We start from the raw sequence: 14011 nt of genomic DNA, 5'->3' as shown, positions 1-14011 counted from the left end.
TTGGTTTTTATTCATGATTCAAACAGTGTGCTCCTGTTTGATCAAACTACCTCTATTAGATTTGGAATTTTATTTTTTATTTTTGTTTAGTTTTAAAAAATTGAAAACAAAGGAACAACGCTCGCTCCGCTGTGTGCCTGCATAAATGACTTTATATTTTTTTTAACTGTGCACCATTTTTTTGTGAAAAGCTTCCCTCTTTGGGCGTTTATGCATTACTTTTTTCTACAACAAGTTATGCCCCCCCAAAAATTCAAATTTCTGATTTCTGGTCCGTTTGCTCTTATTTTTTGACTTTTCTCAAAAAACTACCCTCCAAATCTAAGAATTTTGATTCAGTCGAAAGTACTGGTTGAGTCAAGCAGCCCCGCATTAGCTGCCGTCACCCTTTTTTTCCCCACAAAACGTTATGGCCGTCGGAAGAATCAAATAAAGAATTCTTACGACCGTTTCCTTAAATTTTTTGATTTTGGCTTTTCTAAAAAATACTTTCTTGAAACAGAGAATTTAAGATAAACGGAGAGCGCGAGTTGCAGGAAGCCCCTGCGTTGTTAGCTATGCCAATATTGTTCTCGGAAGATTCATATTTCATATTCATATTGTTCTCCGAAGATTCATATTTCGGATTTTTGACCATTAATTAATATTTGTTTTTTTTTTCGCAAAAACTACTCTCTCTAGTCTATGATTTTGAGCTCATTTTAATGCTAAAAGATTTTGTGACGCTCTCTTGGATCAGCAGTTATGCCAAAATTTTAAACACAAAAAAGTTAAAGCCCTCGAAAAAGTCAAAGATTTGATGATTTGACCGGTTTTTGAAACTTTTTTCCTGTCTCAACTGCCCTCCTTAACCTGAGATTTTAGTTCAATAAAATCAGTGGACTGTGGAAAACTTCCATGCAAAAGCGGCTACGTCCAAATTTCGAACACAAAATTTTGGCTCTCAGTAATGCCGTGTTTTGAACTTTTGATCTTTTTTCGAAAACTACCCTTCAAATTGTTAGATTTTGTTTCCAATCAAATGAAGAAGTTGAGAGAAGATTTTCGTCCTTAACAAATGTTGACCCTCGGAAAATTCAAATTTTTTGACCGTTTTTTTAAACTTTTTTTTTCTCGAAGACGACCCTACCAAATCTGAGATCCAAAAACTGGTTAATTGAAGTTCCCCTGAATAGTAGCTGTGCCCATTTTTTTCCACAACATGTTATGGCTGTCGGAGAAATCAAAGGTTTCATTTTTTTCTGACAGTTTTTTGAAACCTTTTGATTTTGTTTTAAAAGTATTCTCCCAAATCTGAGATTTAGGATCAATGGGGAGAACGAGTTGCAGGAAAAGCTTATTAATTGTAATTTGATGACCATATATTAAAGTTTTTTCGCAAAAGTTTCCCTCCCAAATCTGAGATTTCAGCTCAAGTGAACGCGAAAATGTTGTATGAAATCTTCAGCATAAGTGGCAATGGAAAACTTTTTAACACACATTGTTTTGATGAACAAAAAAGTCTTGATGATTTAACCGGTTTTTGAATTGTTTTGTCTTGTCTCGAAAACTGCTCTCGCTATTGTGAGATTTGGATTTATTAAAGCAATGAACTGTGAAAAAATAAAAGGCTTCGTCAAAAATTTTTGACACAAAAAATCATGTCCCTCACAAAAGTCAAATTTACACTTTTTGACTGTTTTTGATTTTTTTCCTCAAAAACCACCCGCCCAATTGTTTGGGTCCAATCAAAAAATATTGTTGATATCCTCTATATAAATGAATACGTCCAAATTTTTCTTCCAAAAAACGTTATGGCCCTCAGAAAAGTCAATGTTTTGATTTCTTGTCCGTTTTTTAAAAATTATTCTGACTTTTCCAAAAAATAACCCAGCGAAATGTGATCTCAAGTCTTTAACCGAAGCATGAGATTGTAGGAAATCTCTTGATTTGCCTCAATACAATTTGGACATATTTGCAGAAGAACAATTCGTCACGCGTAAATCAATCGCGTTACAATTTCCGAATCAAAGTAAAATGAGCAGTTTAGATAGACTCGTCTCAACTTGCACAAACAGTCGCTATAACATAGGGTGTACGTGCACGGCAAGGTGCATGCAGGTACGAGGATATATCCCCAAGTGACCTAAAATTTGGTCTGAAAAAAAAAACATTTGGTCTGCAAAAGTTGAAACAAAAAACAAATGTGTTCAGAATTTCTGAACACATTTGTTTTTCTTACCTAACAGCAATGAGGTTGCACGTTATGGTCCTCAGAAAATTCAATATTTTGATATCTTGTTTGTGTTTTAAATATAATGACTTATCTCGAAAATAACCCAGCCAAGTCTGATGTCAATGTTTTAACCAACGCATGAGGTTGTCGGAAATCTCATGACTACGTCTTAACTTTTGTGAGCAATTTTTTAAGGAAAATTCTAAAATTTGAATCTTACAGATTTTATAAGAGACTCTTCTTAAGTTTTGCAATAGCCAAACTTTTCAATTTTCGGTTTATTCATTTCATCCTGAATTAGTTCTACAATTTCAAACAAACAAACACCTTCAGTTTCAAATGGGCTCCCAGTAACTTTTTTAAACACTGTTTTGTTGTTTGATTTTGTTTCAGTTACCTGGTTTTGGCTTATGTTTTCTCGACTAAGTCAATTGATCTTGCGTAGTTTGATTTCTAAATTTTGATAGCTTTTTCTATGACTAAAGTTTCATTTACGGCTCCACGAGGGTCGACCCATATTTTAGCCTTTTTCTTTGCTCGGATATTATTTCTCAGTGCTCGCTAAGTCTTTTTATAAGCGTCATCCGAGACAATGGTGTAAAATTTTTGCAGATAGTTTTTTCCACTTTTTTAAGTTTATTTTTTGACTTCTTGTAACACAATAATTTATATCACAAGACTTGCGAAGCTATGTTTCGCTTCTGTGTTAAAAATGAAATCATTTAAAATTGAATTTCGGACGTAATTGGTGAATATTGTTGATTTGTGGATAAAATTTATAGCACATTGTGCTTTAAGTTGCATGGGGATTGAAAGTTTGGAAAAAACTCAGAATCTTAAATCATTCATACAGCTAAATTGGAAAACTAAATTCTTTTCAGGGCTTCTTCCTGAAATGCAGGTTCTTCGATGGCTTTTTCGTTAGCTCATTGTTTTAAAAATTCTACTATCAGTTATTGATTCGGTCTAAACTTCGATTTTATTTGCACATGGTAGTTAATGATAAATATCACTGATAGACTGTTTTTTGTTTGTGTGCATTTTTCTACGTGGTCTAAGGAGAGGAGAGGAATGAAAACCTATGTCTTAGACATATTCGACAACAGATTTTTTTTAAAAGGTAGCATCAAAATATAATGATCAAAATGATTTTTTTAAATTAAAGGCTTCATGATTTTTGCTGACAATTTTAAAAATTGAATATTCGGAAAACGGTTCTTTAAGAAATTCGAAAACCAATTTCACTGAAAGGAAGTAAAATTTTGCGGGCTACATAAAGCTTATTCTCATTTTTAAGCTTGAGTAGTAAATGTCGGAGCTGATCAGGGGATGCTTGGGCGACCCAATGTATCATTATACGTTAGAGATTTCCAGTCAACCTTGCTATGTAATAACATTGGGTGTAGAGTTTTCAATGTAATAAGACCGGGAATAGACTTATAATGTGTTAAGACCGGGAATAGGGAATATAATTGATAAGGTTTCAGTGTTTGACCAACGGTAAGAGAATGATATGAACATGGTACTTGTCTGATTTTTTATCTCCAAATTTTCTTTTTTTACACTGGGAAAAGCTTACACTGAGAGAGATATAACATTGAAAAACTTTTTTGTCTAGTTTTTTGTACGTTATTTCTTTCCAGCTTTTTCAGTCTAAAGTTTTAAAAAAAACTATACAATTTAAGAGGAGTTTATTTCAATTTTCGTCAATTTATTTATTCTATGGACAATTTTCTCAATTGGGAATTGCATCATCCAAACTCCAACAGCATGTTTATTGTCTTACACCAAACATTAGTTGCTTAGGTTCTTTTTGTAAAGTTAATAAGGATTTTTATATTTAAATATATTTACTGTGTTAATTTAGGTTTACATATATTGAACGCGATTAACATAAGCTTACTTATAATTTTCAAAAGATGCACATCAGGAAAATTATTTAGGTTTCTTCGGTAGAATTTAAAAAGAAAAAATGCCGAATAAATTGCGTAAATTCCACAACAATTTTCAGTCTTTTGCAGTTTCCGCGGAGCCGTTTGCCGTTTTTGTTAAAAAAGAGTAACTTAAACCTTCTACCTTAATAATCTGCAAATCGAGCAATCATGATCAGGTGTTCCCTTATTTGCTTGCTTAGAGCTGAGTTTTCATTTCCAAAAAGAACTTTGTTTGTTGAGGGCTTCTTCAAAAGATAAGGTCCAATACAGTCCAGCTCAAGCAAAGAATTTAATCATTAGACCGATTTAAAACAAAAATTAAGGTTGATGAATCTCATGTATTTAGGTAAATCCATGCACAAGTTTTATGTACAAAACAAAAACTGTTTAACACTGCTCTACGGTTACTTGCTCAAAAGGCCAAAGAAAGTTGAAGTTTTTTTCTAGTCTCAAACTTTTTCCACTAAGTTCCGGATAATGCAAGTGCTCGGCAGCATCCTGTTTTGAAGTAATGTTAAAAACTAGAATTAAGTATTTTCGAAACTCTCACATTGGAAGAGCTGGAATTTTTTTGTTAGTTTAAAATTCTTTTGTTCCTGTAACATAGGGGACGAAAATGAGAAGTTCCACTCCGAACAACTATACGTTCTCTCAAAAAATGTTGTTACATGAATAGAATTTCACGGAAAGATTCCGCAACAGCTGAATTTGTTTCATTGCAATTATCATTCTTATCGGAGCCTTATTAATTTATTTTTCCTATATAAACTGGTTTTAACGAGAAATGTAAAACTTCTGGCTAAAATTTCCATTTTATTGTTATAAGAAGATTCACTTTCCAGTTTCCATTGTAAAAACTGGCGATAACTTTCAGCTACTAAAAATTTTCTAGTCAATGGTGATTAATCACTGTTTACTGGAAGAGATTTTGGCTGAATGTAATCACCAATGTTTACTATGGAATCTAGAAGAACTGAACCTTCTCATTACAAAAACATGGAAACTATAGCCAGAAGGTCACTATTTTTCTTGTCAAAACCATTTTATACAAGATCAGACTGACGTTTGGATTACCAGGCAATGTGTAAAAATGATATCTACCTCGAAAGAGCTTAGCTCGAAGTTTGGTATTTGGCAGTAACAATTTTTCACGAGGAAGCAAATTGAGGGTAAGCCTCCCATAGAGTGAGAAGGTTAGTCCTGTTCCTACAGAGTTTGCTCTATCAGTGAACAAATGCGTATCAAAATTTATAGCTACACATAACTACAGTCGCATTTTGGAGATTATGCTTATATGTTATAATCCAGAAACAAGACCAAAAAGCAGAATTCAGTATTTTTTTTCACATGCGGTTTGCAGAAAAAAAATGACTGTTTTAATGTGGACGATTATTGTGATCCCCCAAAAGTGTATTTGAAGCTATGTGATGCTAATATTTTTTTCTGTTTCTGTCAAGTAGCTCGTTTTTCCTTGATAGATTAAGATTTTGATAGAGGGAACAAGAAAATAAAAGGAGACGAGAGTAGATCAACGAGAAAGGATTCAAAACTGCAAAAATGAGGGAGTATGAGCGGTGATAAAGTTCCGAAACTGATGAGAAGATCAAAAATTAAGTCAGAACCAAATTTTCTCACAAACATTCCCTTTCAACAGTCTCCATTCAGCAAAAACAAAAAAAATAGAGCCCTTTTTGGCTACGTTCAGTGTAATTTATTTATTCCAAATGCAATTATTTTTACCCAAAAAGACAAGTTCAAGAGGTTGGAACTCATACAAAGCCGTTGAATATATTAAAACTGTTCCAATATTGTACAACTTTTAATGAAGTTGTTTTTATGTCCATTATTTGTGAACGTACGGTAAACCTATTTTACGCTGCAGTGATTTATATACTTTAGTTGTAATTCTTTTTCTTCTAAAAACTGTAATTATGGAATTATTCTGAAGCTTTAATGCTTCAGAACACTGAATAAACTAAATTAGATCAAATGTTAGTGTGTTTTGAAGTTTCAAAATAAAAATCAAGAAAATGTTCAATTTCTGTGCAAAAACTCTTTCTTTTGACGTCCGATGAAATCAAAAAACAAACTATGCTAACTTCATTTTTTTAACTTGTAATAAAACATTGATATTTTGGAATAAGGCAACAGGCGCCAAATTTTTTTCCTAAAAATTGAGAGTCTTACAGAAATATTGCAAAATGCTTTTTTCTTTACCATGCTCTTAACATTGTTGAACCACTGAAACCTTACAAACTCTTTTCCCTGTTTTAATAGATTGTGGACTTTTACCCAATGTTAATACATAACAAGGGCGACCAGAAACGTTTAAGGTATGTTTAGACATGGGGTCGCCCAAGCAATCACAACTGATAGGGTTTAAAAATCATGTATCACCCAATCCAGTCCGATAGTTTTTTTTGTGATACCTGAGTTTGCGTTGAAAAAAGTCTGAAAAAGGACGGAACAAAAAAAGTAAGAAAACTGAATATTTGATTCTGTTTCCTGCTTAAAACTATTCTTCTTGAAAAACATGCTCTCACTGATAAAAGTTGTGTCATTGAGAATCAATTTTATACATTAAGTTATTACAACCAATTTTACACAGATTCTTACAGCGGGTAGTTAACACGAATTGCTCTCAACGTTTAGTCGTGTCTCGTATTTTTTTTGCTTCCTTCGGTACCCCGTTTATTGGTCATATGGCTCGTTTGGTATATTGCTTTACTAATTTACTTTTTTCGCAGACAAGAATTCGAAGTTCCAATAAAGAAACAAGACTTCTCGTATCACGTCGAAGCCCTGAATGTTCCGACTGCTTTCAGGCTGATAAAATTCATTATTGGCATTAAGACTTGAGTTGTGTATAAAATTATTAAGACCAATCAGCTTGCCTCAATACAATTCGGAACAATTTTGCAGCAAGGGATTATTCGCAACGCATAAATAATTTGCGTTGCACTTTCAGCATCAAAGTAACATGATTAGTAAAGATAGACTCTTTTCGATTTGCCCAGTTAGTCTCTCTGTTATAGTCGAGTACTAGCACGGTGGGGGCATGTAGGTCGGGATTTGATCTACCAAGAGAGCTATAACTGGTCTGAAAAAAAGCATATAACTCCTCATTTTCTTCGAAAGTCGAAACAAAACACAATTATGCTCAGAATTTGTGAACACAGATGTTTGTCTTACTTAACAACAATGAGAATGCACACCACTAGACTGTCGTATCAGGGCGAATCCCTGATTGTTCCAACTGCCCTTTAGCTGCTTTGAGTCTGATTATTTTCATTATTGAGTGTAAAACTTGAGTCGTGTATGAAATTACTAAGACCAATTAGCTTGCCTCAATGCAATTTGGAACGGTTTTGCAGTAAATGACAATTCGCCACGCGTAAATTATTCACATTACCCTTTCAGCACCGAAGTAACGTGATCAGTTTAGATAGACTCGTTTCATTTAACACCGACACTAGCTCCAATATAATGGTGTACGTGCACGGCAGGGCGCACGTAGGTCCGGAAATAGATCCCCAAGTGAGTTAAAATTTCGTCTCAAAAAACAACCCAACCATATGAATTTCTTCTTTTCTGCGAAATTCGGAATAAAAAGCAATTGTGTTCAAAATTTGTTTTACTTACTTAACAGCATTGAGGCGGCACATTATGGCCCTCAGAAGCCCCAGTGTTTTGATTTCTTGTCAGTTTTTGAAATTTCTTGAAGTTTCTCAAAATTACCCAGCCAACTCTGATGTCAAGAGTTGAACCGAGGCATGAGATTGTTGGAAATCTCATGATTACGCCTTAAGGTTTGTTAGAAATTGTTTCAGGAATTTTCCATATTCTCAATTATTTTTACTTGTACAGACTTTGTTAGAGAAAAACTTTAAGACTTGTTCTCGCCAAACTTTTAAGCTTTCGATTTAGCCATTTCATCCTGCATTAGTACTACAGTTTCGAAAAAATAAAAAAAAACACCTCCAGCTTTAAATAGGCACCCAGTAACTTTATTAAACACCGTTCGATTGTTTGATTTTTTTTCGGTTACCCTGTTTTGGCTTATGTTTTCTCGACTTAGTCAATTGATGCTGCGAAGTTTGATTTCAAAATTTTGATTGCTTTTTCTATGACTACAATTTCATTTTTGTTTTCTCGAGAGAAGACTCAGGTTTTCGCCTTTTCTCCGCCCGGTTATTGATTCTCAATTCTCGCTAAATCTATTTTCGATTTTTTCCAGGTATTTTTTTAAGTCTATTTTTTCAAAAAAAAGACTTCTTGTAAAACAATTATTTACTTATATCACAAGACATGCGAAGCTCTGTTTCGCTTCTGTGTTTAAAATGAAATCATTTAGATAAGAATTTCGGATGTGATTGGCAAAGATTATGGATTTGTGGATGTGAGTTATAACCCATTGTGCTTGAAGTTGCATGGAGATTGAAAGTTTGTAAAAAAAATCTAATTCGTGGTCCTTCAAACAGCTAAAATGGAAAACAGAAAAGTAAAGAATCTTTGATTGCTTTTTGCTGAACTCAATGTTTTGGGCAATGATAAAAATGATGGTAGAAAAAAGGTACATGTGTGGTTTTTCTACAATTTTTTATTTTTTGCACTGGTAAAAATTTACACTGAGATGGAAAAACTATTGAAAAAAAATCGTTTTTGTCTATTTTTCCCAATCTTTTTCAGTCTAATGTTTTAAAAAGATTATTTAATTTACGAGAAGTTGGGTTCAAGTTTTGTCTTTCTATCTAATCCATCGACGATTTTTTTAATTGGAGATTGCATCATAAAAATTCCAACAACATTCTTATTACATTGCACCAAAACGTTAGTTGCTAAGGTTCTTTTTGTAAAATTAATAAGGATTTTTATAGATCGAAATTAAATAGACAAAAACAAACAATTCGCTGCATCGTAAAATGTTTTTATAGTGTTTATTTAGGTTTACAAATAAAGAACGCGATTAATGAAAACCTACTTATGATTTTATAAGGATGCACATCATTTGTATTTTTTAGCTTTCTTCGGTAGAATTTGAAAATAAGAAGTGCTGAATAACTTGCGTACAATCCAAAACAGTTACCAATCTTTTGTAGTTTCTGCAAAACCGTTCGCCAATTTTTTTTGTTAAAAAGGAGCAATTTAAACCCTTTCTACCCAAATAATCAGCGAAATAAGAAATTTTGTCCGATCGAGCAATTATTATCCAGTGTTCTCCTTTATCTTTGCTGGGAGCTCAGTTTTCATTTTTTGTTTGCTTAGGGTTTTTTTTCAGGAGAAAAAATCCTATATACTTGAACCTGAGCTCAAACAAAGAAAATAATCCTTCCATAGTATAATATAAAGGCAAAAGTACAGATAGATGACTTACTTGCCTTTAGGTACTGAATCGAAGAAAGTAAAATGAACAGTACAAGTACAGAAACAAAAAAAATTCATTTTTGCAGGAACCTGAAAATTCAGCAAATTAAAATTTTTAGCGACCGCTCCAAGTTTGTTAGTTTGCATTATTGATTATCTTTCTCCCAACAGATTCATTTCCGCATCTAAGTACTGAATCGTCAAAAACATGCACAGGTCTTATGTACGGATTAAAAATTGGTTGTGTGAACATACAGTATTCATTGACTAATTTTTTTGGAGAATTGGTTTTAAAGAAAAGCAAAAGAATAATAAAAGTACAGAAACAAAAAAATCAAGAACCAAATAATACAATTTTGCCGGAATCTGAAAAATCAAAAAAAAATTTTAGCGACCGTTCCGAGTTTGTTTCTTTTAATTTTTGATCGTCTTTCTCCCAAGAGAATCATTTCAGTAACGTGCTCCAGAGAAAGCTGAAAACAGTTTTCTAGTCTCGAGCTTTTTCCACTAAGTTTTGGATAATGCAACTGCTCAGAAGCATCCTGTATTGAAGTCATGTCAAAAACTAAAATTAAGTGTTATCGAAACTCTCCCATTGAAAGAGCTGAAATTTTTTCGTCAGTTTGAAATGCTTTTGTTGCTGTACCAAAAGGGCGTCAATGAGAAGTTCCACTCAATGAGAAGTTCTCTCAAAAAATGTTAAATGAATGGATTTTCACGAAAAGATTCCGCAAAAACTGAATTTGTTTTAATTGCAATTGCCATCCTTATCGGACCCTTATTAAATTATTTTTTTAAAATATAAACCGGTTTTGATGAGAAAAATTTGTAAAAGTTCTGGCTATGGTTTCCATATTATTGTAATGAGAAGTTTCACTTTGCAAATTTCCCTGTTTACTCTGTAATTAGTTTCAGCTAGTAAAACTCTCTAGCCAACAGTGATTGCTCACTGCTGTGACCTACTAGAAGATTTTTACTAGCTGAACATTTCAACAGAATATGGAAGGAACTGAACCTTCTCATCACAAAAACATAGAAACTATAGCCAGAACACTTACTATTCTTTCTCGTCAAAACCTTTTTGTACAGGGGTTCAGACTATCGTTTGGCCTCGCAGACAACGTGTAAAACCTGAGTCTAGCTCAAAACAGCTTGCTTCGAGTTATGGCATTTGGTAGTAAAAATTTTTTGTTAACAAGTTGAGGGTAAGCCTCCCTTTGAGTGAGAAGGCTAGTCCTGTTACTACAGAGTTTTCTCTATCAGTGAATGGATGCGAATCGATTCCTTCAAAAATTCTTGAAAGCTATATCCAGATAAGCAAGAATTCCTCTTTCACTCACTGACGACGAAAAGAATTCGTTAGGAAGTTGTACTTTATAAGAATATAAGCCAACGGCCCTGCGAACCATTGTGTTTGTTAAAATGAACTTCACATTTTGAGAAGATAAATTGTAGAAACTTGGTTAAATAAGTAATGATTTGTTTACTCAACTAAATCATCCTTTGATTTTGCTTTAAATTCTGCCTTTTTAAGGCATCAAACAACTTTTCGTTGATTAATTTCTGAAAGCCTACAATGCTAACGCAACGAAAAACTTTTTCGATAATGAGTGTTTGGCCACGCAGAGAAGCGTGTATTTCCAAACTTGCCACCACTTGAACCGTTTTCCGGTAAACTTGAAAACAAAAATCCTCTAGACACAGGTCGTACTGGCTCTGGAAAACTGGAAAAGAGTGGATTCAATGAGCAACGAGCATTGAAAAAGATTTGAATTAAGACTGTGCCCCAGCTTAATTCTGTGCCCCATCTAGCTGAGAAAATTACAATTACTTATAAAAGACTTTTGCAGGTGTACAACAACAAAGATGTTGTTCCAACTCTTGAAGCAATGCAAAAAAGCTCAATTTTACCATAACAAGTGAATAAATATTTAAAAAGGCTTGATTGTACACTTCCGAATCTAGCAAACACATGTATGCACAAGTATACAAATTACAAGTTTCATCTATATTGCAAAAGTGACATAAGTTTTGTTAAAAATACGGCAAGACATGACCGGTTGACCTTCCAAAGCTGTTGTTGAGGAAACCTTCATTCGAAATTCCTCAAAAATCTGCAAATCGTTAGTTGGAACTGCTGCAAGCAAGTTTCACCCCTACATAGTGTGTCAAGATGCCAACAGTACTGTACACGAAATGCGAGCTTGATGCCGAAATGCAAAAATTCAAAGCTAGACATAACTGAACTTGCAACTTGAAGAGTATGGTTATATCTTTTAACCCAGACACAAGACCAGAAAGCAGAATTCAATGTTGTTTTTTGCACATGTGGTTAACTGGAAAAAAACTGACCTTTTTTTGACGTTTTTTATCCACATCGAAAACCGTGATTGAAGCTATGGTATGCTACTAATAATTCTGTTCCTATCAAGAAGCACGTCCCTCTTTGACAAATTAAGATTTTGAAAGAGGGAAGAAGAGACATTAAAGAGAAAGGATACAAACTGAAGAAATGAGGGAGTGTGAGCAGTGGGAAAGTTCCGAAACTGATGACAAGATCAAGATTTATGCCAGAACAAAAATTTCTTTCTACAATTTTCATTGAGAAAAAACAAAAGATGCAGCCCTCTTTGATAACTGCCAATTAAAATAGCGCGCCAAATCTTGCAGAAAAATAACAAAAATTCCTTTTTTATCAATCTCTCACCATTGCCCAAACACTATTACAAATACAAACCCTTACAAATACTATTCCCTAACTTGATAGGTTGTGGATTTATTTACCATTATTAAAACATAGCAAGGGTGACCGGAAATCTGTTACTTGTCTTCATACATGGGGTCGCCCAAGCACTCACAACTGATGAGATTTAAACTTTGTTATATCACTCAAAACAATCCGATAATTTTTTGTGATACTTGAACTTGCGTGAATTTTTTTTAACAGTACGGAACGAAAAAATGCAAAAAAATGAGTTTTTATTCGGTATCTTGCCAAAAAACAAACGTTTGTTTCAATGAAAAACATGCTCTCACTGATGATATATAGCCCATCCATCATCATTTTTATAAATTAAGTTACTACAACCAATTTTACACAGATTTACCTTGCGGGTATTTAACACGAAATGCTCTCAACATTATGTCGTTTCAAGAGATGCTTTCTTTTTTTTGCTTCCTTCCGTACCCTGTTTATCGGTCTTGTGGCAGGTTTACTATTTTGCTCTACTAATATACATTTTTGGCAGACAATAATTCGAAGTTCTAATAAAACAACAAGACTGCTCGTATCACGGCAAAGCCCTGAATGTTCCGACTGCCCTTTAGCTGCTTTTAGCCTGATTTTTTTATTTATCGAGTGTAAAGCTTGAGTCGTGTATAAAGTTGATAACACTAGTTTGCTTGCCTCGATACAATTTGGAACGAGTTTGCAGGAAAGGATAATTCACCACTGGTTTAGTGGTGAATTATGCAGGAACGAGTTTAGCAGCCTCCAACTAACACCACGAGCATATACAATCCATGCCTTCTTTGAAATTCGGGACTGAAATTGTACATTCAATTATATTAGCCTGTAAATCAATGAAATTTGTCCTGGTGAACAAAATAAATATTGCGAATACATTTGCATTATACAATGCAATACAATACAATACAATACAATACAATACAATACAATACAATACAATACAATACAATACAATACAAAACAAAACAATACAATACAATACAATACAATACAATACAATACAATACAATACAATACAATACAATACAATACAATACAATACAATACAATACAATACAATACAATACAATACAATACAATACAATACAATACAATACAATACAATACAATACAATACAATACAATACAATACAATACAATACAATACAATACAATACAATACAATACAATACAATACAATACAATACAATACAATACAATACAATACAATACAATACAATACAATACAATACAATACAATACAATACAATACAATACAATACAATACAATACAATACAATACAATACAATACAAAACAATACAATACAATACAATACAATACAATACAATACAATACAATACAATGCAATTCAATACAGTCCAACTAGAATATAGACAATATAGACGTTAAAAACCAGTTTAACAGAATCACTTCAAACATTTGATAGCTTGTTTTATTGATGAAGTTAAGCTTCATGAGTTAAAATGTGGATACAGTAGTGTGGTCGGAGAGAGCGGTGATATGTCGAAAAGAATCAAATGTTCGCATCTGACAACATGTCAGTTTTTTTATGAGTCGATGAACGTAGTTAAGACTCTTATAAAGCATTACGAGGCCAAACTGTGCATTCTGTGCATTGTATGCGGATTCCACAACAGGCCAATATCAGATTTGTCGCGGAATCTACATAATTGCTACACTTCTTTGATCTTCTTTGCTGTTTTGGATTTCACAAACAAATACTTAAAACACTGTACCGTTCAAAATC

At 33.3% G+C, this 14011-nt stretch overlaps 1 protein-coding gene across 2 annotated transcripts in view; it reads left to right on the top strand.

Annotated features, from left to right (window-relative positions):
* The window catches only part of LOC134842708 (heterogeneous nuclear ribonucleoprotein K-like), a 432138-nt gene that overhangs the window by 131565 nt on the left and 286562 nt on the right, over positions 1-14011 (top strand). Inside the window, exon 1 of one of the 2 annotated variants that reach the window (XM_063859165.1) lies at positions 10291-10300. The exons of the other annotated variant lie outside the window; for it this stretch is intronic. The gene's annotated coding sequence lies outside the window, so the exon portion shown is untranslated. Of the gene's footprint in view, positions 1-10290; positions 10301-14011 lie in introns of those variants that run through there. 2 annotated transcript variants of the gene reach the window in all.

The sequence above is a fragment of the Symsagittifera roscoffensis genome, chromosome 3, assembly GCF_963678635.1.
Source record: "Symsagittifera roscoffensis chromosome 3, txSymRosc1.1, whole genome shotgun sequence".
In the NCBI taxonomy this organism is placed as follows: Eukaryota; Metazoa; Xenacoelomorpha; order Acoela; family Convolutidae; genus Symsagittifera; species Symsagittifera roscoffensis.
This window is presented reverse-complemented; position numbering and strand designations above follow the sequence as displayed.